Source organism: Mus caroli, chromosome 14 (assembly GCF_900094665.2).
Source record: "Mus caroli chromosome 14, CAROLI_EIJ_v1.1, whole genome shotgun sequence".
Classification (NCBI taxonomy): Eukaryota; Metazoa; Chordata; class Mammalia; order Rodentia; family Muridae; genus Mus; species Mus caroli.
The window spans coordinates 29,432,773-29,442,568 of NC_034583.1; the positions used below are offsets into that span (position 1 = coordinate 29,432,773).

General features: G+C 41.1%; 1 non-coding gene across 1 annotated transcript; it reads left to right on the forward strand.

Annotated features, from left to right (window-relative positions):
* Positions 1 to 4,676: 4,676 nt before the first annotated feature.
* Positions 4,677 to 4,809, forward strand: LOC115029306. Its single transcript, XR_003834880.1, has one exon. It is a non-coding gene; the product is annotated as a small nucleolar RNA SNORA17 (small nucleolar RNA).
* Positions 4,810 to 9,796: the final 4,987 nt, after the last annotated feature.

The window sequence follows — 9,796 nt, forward strand, 5'->3', positions numbered from 1 at the left end:
TAAACTGCCACCTCTGGCAGTGCTCAAAAGTATTTTTTTGTTCCTCACCCATCTCCTTCCCACTTCTTTTGCTCTACTTGTGAACAAAAAGCCAGCACTGGAGATCCTGCTTGGAATCAGTGTGCTTCTGCACCAAACTATTCTTTTTACTGAAAGCTTTGTGGTGCTTTACTTCAATATGTCAATCATCTTTTCATAGCTTTGACAAAATACGTAAAAGGAAGCATCTCTGTCACTGCTAATGTTGATTGTTAAGTTGATAGACTCTATAATCATCTTAAAGATAAATCTCTGGGCATGTTTTTGAGAGAGCTTTCAAGATTGAGTTCATTGAGGTGGAAAGACCCATCCAAACTGTGGATAGCCACATTTCAAGGACTGGAGTCCTGGAAATTGAGAACCAGCATGCATCTCTATTGTGTCCTAATGGCTATTAGAAATCTTCAGTGTATTCCACATGAATAAAAGGGGGCTGGTATAAATTCTGGTATAAATTGATTCCATCTCATGATTCCTAAAATCACATTATATATCATCTTTAAGTCTCCACCTATGTATGTCTCTACCTGAACAAAGTGGGTTCCAAACTTCAAGCCATAGGTGATAACTCACAAACAAATATGTACAGACAGACCTGGATTTCCCTAACCACTCATGAGGACAGCTTTGGCATATTCTGACTTCACTCTAAACTCACACATATTGAAGTGCACTGATAGACTACAGAGGGAGCTTTGCAAGGGGAGGAGTCTATTCCGTTCGTTCTGCATACAGGAAGTTGTTCACTTCTCTTTTGATTCCTAAGCTCCAGTCCAGTCATCATATGCTTGGAAGCAGCGGTGATAACTATACCTTCTACTCTCTCTCTCTCTCTCTCTCTCTCTCTCTCTCTCTCTCTCTCTCTCTCCCATCCCTGACATCTCTCTTCTCTCCTCCCTTTCTAGCACCTTCTTAGCCACACACATTACATTTGTATTCACATTTGTGGACTCCTTTCCACATCTTTTTGTTGCTATTTCAGTCTCTCTTTTCCTCTTCTACCTTTGGACACCCCACTTTTAATATTCATTCAGCAAAATCAAAGATCCTCCTTGTTACCCACTATTCTTGGAACTCAGAGTTTGCAAGTGTCCTCCAAAGAAACCTTTCTCTTATCAGGATAATACCTTTCACATTATTCCTCTTTATTGCCATATTATTGAATGAATTAATGAGCAACACGAAAATTTCTTTGGACAATTTAATCCCCCTAAGTCTACACTTTGAATTTACTTGTTTTGTCTTTATCCCCCAAATGGACAGATTTTTAATGTAAATTGGCCAGTTGCCATAGTTAGCACCACTGTGTAACCTGGAATCTGACTGGGGAAGAACTTGCCAGAATCATTCACTTTGATGCTTGAATCCTCTATTTTACCATCACCATTTGGGTCTCCTTCTGTTGCTGACAAGCCAATATTTCCCTCTAAAGGACTTAGGACAGAATATCTGAAAATCTGGAAAGGCCCACTGTGGTGGCAATAGTGCTATTGACCTATACCTTCCTGCTTGAGATCAGGTGAGTCCATTTGACATAGGTCAATGAGAAGCCAGTAGGAAGTTGTGTGTGACACCACCTGCAAAAGCTTGAGTAGTCAGGTATGATACTCCATGTTTGATTATCCCTGAGATAATCCCTGTTGAGAAGAGGTATAGAGAATTCAGTATCAGTCTTTAGCACAGTGAAAAGCAAACTTTCCACACCATTCCTTTCCCCACCCCTATACTAGACATAGGGAGCTAGTGAGAAATGCATGCTTGCATTCAACACTGAGCTAGGGGACTAGCGCTCTTGTTATTCTGACTGATACAGCCACTAAAATTGGCTTTGCTATTGTGAATACCTTTCAACTCATCCACTAAGTAATTCAATAGAATCACATTTCTACACCTTCTGAGGCATATACAAATATGTAGGAAAGAATATTTTCCAATATGCTCTTGGATAACCTGAGAGCCTTTGTTTACAAAGAATAAATTTGGTTTGGGATTTCTTTATTGTTTCTTTTGTATGTAGTCTTTTCTCAGGAAGCAGTGACTCTGGAGGCCCAGGCAGTGTGGTATCTGGACACAAGACGATCGAGATTTGGAGAAAGAACACAGGAAAGAACCAGTTTCCACTTCCTCCTTCACACAGATGTGATTTCTGTTTCTGTCTCTTCAATATTGCTTCAAGTAAAAAATCGCAACTCTCTATATGCTCACCCAGCCTTTTCTGTGAGTTAAAAATACACTCAGAGGTTCTGCACTTGAGTTATCAAGGGTAGATGCTTTCCTGTAAAGAATGCCCTTCACCAAAGTTTGGGGTACTTGCTAGTGTTGAGGTGAGTGCTCAAAGGCGAATAATCTACAGTGCCCATTGAACTGTCATCTGGAGAACAGCAGAGTCCACATAGAAATGGATCAACTGTGTCTGAAAACCTGTGCATTGCCCTCTCAGTTACCCCAAGGGCCAGAGGAAGCACAGCAGTTATTCTACTTGGTAATCTGGTTGCTAGTCTTTGAATAAGATATGGCAGAGTGGATGCTACAAATAACCCTTCCCTGCTGCCCAGGTATCACCAAATTATTAACAATCCATGCTGTCTGTTAGGTATTTATTTTTTCTTCTTTCCTCTATAGATTAAACCTTAGAGATGATTGTCATGGGAGAGGGGGAAACTATGAAAAGACATATACTTGGAGACATCATCAAGTAAGTGTGTTTTTTATTCCTTTAAAGGAACATCCTAGAGTGATTAAGCCTACTAAAATAGAATTACCAGATTGAAAAGTTTAAAACATTATTATTATTATTAGTAGTAGTAGTAGTATCACTATTATTTTGAGACAGGATCTCATGGTGCAACTCAGGCTGCTTTCAAAGAGGAGATCTTTCTGCCTCATCCTCCCCAGTGCTGGGATTACAGATGTCTATCTCCACAGCTGGCTTGAAACATCTTCGTCAAGTGGGTTTTAAAATGGTTTATAAGCACTATTCATTCATTTTAATGAATATGTTAAATACTTGTTACGTAGTGAGTACTTTGAAAGAACTTAGAAAATAATGAGTGAATGAGTTGATTTAGCTTCATTAAGACTTTACTTAATCTGGGGGACCACAGACAAGCAAATCAGATGCTGTGACTATGAGCTTGATCAGAATGTTTGCACAACATTCTGCTAGAACGCAATGTAAGCACTCAACCCAGACAGACGCAACAGAGGTAGTGGTTCCTCACCTGAATTTTAAACAGAGCAATTAGGACTTATGTAAACAGGAAGGAGGGAGTGTGGAAAGGTCTAGAAATAAGAGACAATGTGGTAGATTGTAAAACCATCAGAGCAGAGTGGACATTCGAGATAAAGAGTTATGGCAGGCATGGTAGGGGACAGGTTTGAGCGTGCTATTAGACATCCAAATAAAAATGAGGAGCATGAACTTAAGCAGACACATATATAACACATGTGCATGCACGCATATTGAGTTCCAAGGAGAGTTTTCTTATGTATATATGTCATCATGTAGAACCAGAAGAAGATCATTTAAATAATGAGTACATAGCTGTCATCAGAAAGGCTTCACCCAGCACCTGATGAAAATAGATGCAGTTACCCACAGTCAAACATTAGGTAGAGCTTGGGGAATCCTGTAGAAGAGGCAGAGGAAGAATTGAAGGATCCAGAGGGGTCAAGGACATAACCAGAAAACCTACAGGGTCAACTAACCTGGGCCCATAGGGGCCCACAGAGACTAAACTGCCAACTAGAGAGCATGCATGGGATGGACGTAGGCCTTCTGCACATGTAGGCAGCTCGGACTTCATGTGGGACTCCTAACAGCAGGAGCAGGGCCTGTCTCTGACTCCATTTCCTGGCTTTAGTTCCCTTTCCCCTAACTGCTCTGTCTTGTCTGGCCTCAATAGGAGAAGATGCCCCTAATCTTACTGCAAGTTGATATGCCAAGGCAGATTGATATCTGTGGGAGGCCTCTCTTTTTCAGAGAACAAAGGAAGGAGAGGTGGGTTGGGGGGAGGGGAGGGAGAGGGAGCAACTGGGAGGAGAGGAAGAAAGGGAAACTGATCGAGATGTAAAGTAAATAAATTAATTAAAAATAAAAATAATAGTAATAAAAATAAATAATGACTACAGATTAAAGCAATGAAAAGAACCAGTTGAACCTGGAGAGCTGGTCTATTAGAGTGAAGAAGTGATTGTTTTCCCCTTAAGTCAGGTTTTTAAAGTCCACAAACACATTGCTCCTATTTGAATGTATCCCTCAAAAGTTCATGGTGTGGAAACTCAGTTCTCAAATCCATGTTAATGGTATTTGAAGATGGGGGTCTTTAGGAGGTAATTAGGGTTAGGTAGGGTTGTTCGGATAGGGCCCTATGACTGCATGGATGTTTTCTGAGAAGAGAAAGGAGGTCTGAGCTAGTGCAGTTGCTCTTCTGGTTTGGTGATGCCCTCTTCCCTCATCTGGGGTTAATTATCTGCTGACCATTCCCTTGACTTCTTAGTCTTCATAAATGAAATCTATTCTTTATAAATCATCCAGTATATAGCATTCAAGTATAGCAACAGAAAATAACCAAGGCATCGTTCTACTCAAACAGTGCAAACACTAGGTAAGTTATATAGTAAAACAGAGCACCTCTCTTTCCCATAGAGGTGTTGTGGGTGTGGCTGCTGTGTCACATGTATATGAGTATATGGCAGAGAGGTGAGAGGCTGTGTCTATGCTTTAGTGTTCTGACCTATGAAGATCTGAATGACTGGTAGGCTAACATTCCCCGAAAAAAGTGTTAAATGACTACCAATCTGGTTCCAGGCAGGCCTGAACAGGCTCTCAGGACAGGGAACAAGCTAGAAACTAGAAGAACCCTAGCTGGGAATGTGAGACCCTAGCAAGAGTGAGCCTGAGACAGATGACCCTTACAAGAGGCCACTACGGCAGTCTGGGTAAGGAGTGAGTCAGAGATGACCACCAGACTGATGCATGGGCCTGGGCAGGGAGCCAGCCTGAGATGACCACTTGTCTGACAACATAATACACAAGCTGCAAGTAGCACTTCTGAGACAACCCTAAACACTCAGAGAACCCAGGCACCACTAAGAGAAGCAAGCAAGTGGTGGAAAAATGAAGAGAAAGAGAAACAAAAGGATGTATGTACAATGAAGTGCTGGTCCTGGTTGTAGTTAGGTGGAGAGGGGAAGGCAGTTTGCTGGTGAGCCAGTCATTGGGTGTGATCCATGGCTTTGAACTGGCCCACCCCAACATCTACCCAATTGACGAACTGCTAGAATATATGAAGGGGCTGATCCTACTGATCCAAAACAACAGGATCTTTGTGACACAGGGCTCCTAATAAAGTTCCAGTATTGACAGAGTAGCAGAAGCCAGAGGCCTCAATCAAGCCAACTGCTCAGTGCAGTGAACATTTGCAAACAAAGAATTGTGGACGAAGGGTATACTGTAGGATACACCGTGACACACTCCAGCTTCCACAACAATATTCTTTTATTTCTCTCTTTGGTGGGGAGGAGGGAGGCTTGCAAGGGAGGAGGTTTGGTATGAGGGGAGGGGGACATGAGTGGGATTGGGGTGTATGATGTGAAATTCACATAGAACCAATAAAAAAGTTAAAAATAAAAAAGAACATAGCCAATTTGTTAGCATTAAAACCTTAAAAAGATGGTTCACCATGAAGACGAAGGCTTATAGTTAAAGATAAGTCATCTATCATCATTTGGGCTTGGTGATTAGACCTGTGGTGGTACCATATGAGGGCATGGTGAGGAAGCCTGCTTACCTCATGGAGGCCAGGAAGCAGAAAGAAAGAAGAGGAAGAAGAAGCCGGAGCTTGACTGTTATCTTTAGGGGCCATACCCACAAGGATTTAACATTCTCCACTGATCTCACCTCTTAAATGTTCCATCACTTCCCAATAATCACATAGGGGGTATTTCAGATACAACTACATCCATGGGAATCTTTACAGAAGATGTAGGCATAGGAAATCCCAGAAGGAGATATAAGATGCAAAAATATGTATTTCAAAAAAGGGATAATAAAAAACATTTGTATGTTTTTTTTAAATTTTATAAACTTTATTATGAAAGAACTTGCAAATAAATACGTATACCACACATCAAAACTGCACAGATGAAAAGTCTGTCCATCTCAATGAACTTCTATATAGTTAGAATAAACACTTGGGACAGAAGCTTCACGTTAAATTTTATGCTTTCAGTGTTGACTGTATTCTATGCACTTATCCACCACCCAAACCAGAAATCCATGCTAGAATCAGAACTAGAAAAACAATTAGCTTTATATAATCTTCTATAACTTATGTGAATTGATAAAAATTAGGAACAGAAATCAGCAATTCAGACCACAGAAGGAATAATTGCTTGTAAGACGTTCCGGAGTCAACAAGACTGTGGTTAAGTAGAAGCATGAGGTTGAGAGGTGCATGAGGGCAATGTAGCCATAGTAACAGGTGGGGCAGGTTGGTAAAAGCAGGGGAGAGTACTCTGGAAACTCTCTCTCTCTCTCTCTCTCTCTCTCTCTCTCTCTCTCTCTCTCTCTCTCTCTCTCTCTCTCTTGTCAGAGAATAAAAGTAAGCTAATGGGAGGTGGAGGATGTGCAGGTTTGCTAAGGTAAGAGAAGGTATAAAATGGCCTCCTGGGATGATGGGGTAGAGGAATGTGGTATGTTCACTTTAGATAAGAAGCTGAATTCAAGTCAGTTTGATTGTGTGTTTTTCTCCAGCACTGGTTATCTGTACGAGTGAAGGCTCAGAGTAAGTGCAGAACCAGATTTAATTTAGGATTGTTTTTGCCAGGTGACTAGTAGATTGAGAGATGTGAAGATGGACTATGCAAGGGAGGGAGAAAAGGAAGGAATATAAATTTAATCTGAGTGAGTAAGTAAGTAAGCGAAGTCATATGGGGCTAGGCACAGTGGGAAGGGTAAAACACGGGATGGAAATTCTTAGCAGTTTCAGGGATTCTGAGACTTGAGGTACTGTGGTATTATGCATAGGTCACACCTCTCTCTTTTTTTTTTTTCTAGTGTTTCCAGTTTTGATGCCTCTGAGGACAGGGATGCTACTTGCCGTAGCCTACTGCATTTCCCTACCACGTCTGCTTTTTCACTGCAGCCCCAGATTTCCAGCTCTGATTTCCAGTGCTTACCATTAGTCCTCTCTGCTCTGCTGGGCCACTGGCTCCCCTTGAGCAACCCAGACAAGCTCATATCCGCAAGCCTTTGCATTTTCAGCTTGCTCTTTTGGGCATGACCTTCTTTTACACATTAGCCTTGCTCAGTGTTGTGCTCCTAAGGTTTTTGCTCAGGTACTTTCTGTGCCTGGACACCATTATTAAAAGCAAATGACCCTCCCAATACTTCCTAAGCCCCTTGCTGATTATTTATTTATTTATTTATTTATTTATTTATTTATTTATTTCGAGTCAGGGTTTCTCTGTATAGCCCTGGCTGTCCTGGAACTCACTTTGTAGACTCGAACTCAGAAATCCGCCTGCCTCTGCCTCCTGAGTGCTGGGATTAAAGGTGTGCGCCACCATGCCCGGCTCCCTTGCTGATTTTATTTTCCCCATAAGCACTTCTCATACCTTGACTACATGAAGTATGAGCAGATCATATACTCTAATTTTAACACTAAGAGTATAAAAATATCTCTTGGACACTGCTTAAAAGCAACATAGCTCAGATCCCAAGACATTAAAAAGATAAGATATTAAAATAACTATTAACTGTAGGTGGCATATAAATACATACCATTTATGTTAAGTTGTACTTGTTAACACTGACCTTAATAAATAGGAATACAAATAATTTTAATCTATTAACAAAATTCCGTATTTTGAAAACTGTTTTAAGAACTTCTGTATGGTGCATAATGCCTGGCATATAATGATCTGTTTAAAGAGTGAAGATGTAGTTCATGTGAGCCTTTAAAGGTTAGACCTATCCCTGGGCAAATCCCTTCCTTCCTCTCTGCTTCCTGCTTGCCACAAGACAAGCCACCTTGCTCTATCACCTGTTCCCTACCATGAGACTCTGCTACACCCAACTCAAGCCCAGAAACAACTGAGTCAAGTGACCAAGGCCTGAAATCTTTAAAACTGTGAGCCGGAACAAATCCTTCTGTAAACCTTTTTTTTCCCTCGGGTAATTCATCACAGCTAAAAAAAGCTGGAATGTAAGCATAGGATTAGAGAGAGTGAAAAGCAGACATTTTGGTTGACACCAATGAGCCCCCTGGGTGCGATGATGGGCTGTCCAGTGCTGTGGGTGTTCTTGTTGCAGTACTCAGGGAAGAGTAAATGAGTTTGGATATCCACCAGACAGCAAGGATAATATCTACCCCATTTCTAGGCCCTGTGGTAGGAGGCATGGCTGTGAGAATCACCAGCCCTCAAGAGCCACAGTGGAAGTTTGTTTCCGAGGAGTAAAAGTTTCAATAAAGCATAAAAATAAAAGAAATTTTCAGGAAAAAAAAAGATTGTGAGAAAGATATTTTTCTTTCCCTGACAACACCATGTGGGTGTGGCTCTATAGGCCATAAAGAACAGATTTCTGGAGCTGGAACAAAATTAGGGACCCAGCAGAGTTGTGAGAAGGAGAAAATCTGGGCAGGAGGAGTCAGGGGACCTTGTTATTTCAGAGCCTCGTTCTGGAATAAATGTGAAGCCTCCCAAGGGTCATCACTGTTCTTAATTCCTCTGGAAAAGAAAGAAACGGAGACCTAGAAGCTTTAGGAACTTATCCCACCAAAAGGAACATTCTAGAACAGCCCACTGGCAGAACAGCATGGTGCCTGGACTAGGGTGAGCTCAAGAACGTGCTCACAAGTGAGTGAGTATACTTAAAAGTTGGTGTCACCAAAGTGAAATCTTATAAAAAGAGTAAAGAAAGTTTATTTACTGAGAAAATAATGGACTTCAAGATTTATTAATTACATATAACTGAAAACGAGTCTCTTTCTTTCTCTCCCCCTGTGTGTTTGTGTTTATGAGTGTGCTTTCATCATCATCACCATCATCATCACTATCATCGACATTTCAGCTATAGTAGCTGATTAGCAAGATCCTAGGATCTACCTGTCTCCACTCCATCAGCATTAAGGTTACTGGGCTAATGTTACTGCATGTAGTCTTTATGTGGGTGCTGGGAAATCATCTCCCCAGCTCCTTCATGGACTTAAAAACATGCTACGTTATGATGTAGGTATTCTTAGTTCTGTTCACATAGATGAGGATGCTGACGGCCAGAGAAGCAGGGCATGTGACTTAAAACCTATACAGTTTCTATCATGCCAAGCAATGACATTGGTGGGTGCTGTTTACCCTGGGATGGCTGTATTCACTTTGGGGCATGTAGAGACCATGTGAATGTTAGCAGCATTCTCTATGGGAGGATGATTTAGTTCCAAATAGAGTCCTGGGGCAGGCCTGAGAATTCATTTATTGCTTTCAAGATGGCACCTTTGAAGGGAAGGGTGCCAATTTTTTATTTTTATTTTTTATATATTAAAAAGAAAACATCTTTAGGCTTTATTTCACAACCTTCCATTTATAGTATTATCCACTGATCACCATCACTTCCCTTTCTACTGAGAAATTAGTTCAAGGATGTCTGCAAAGTAAGGGCATATGACAGTTACTTCAAATGAGTCTTTTTATTTAAATATTTTCCCTAAAAAACCTTCTCACACTCTATTTAATGGGACTCAGCAAACCTTTTGCA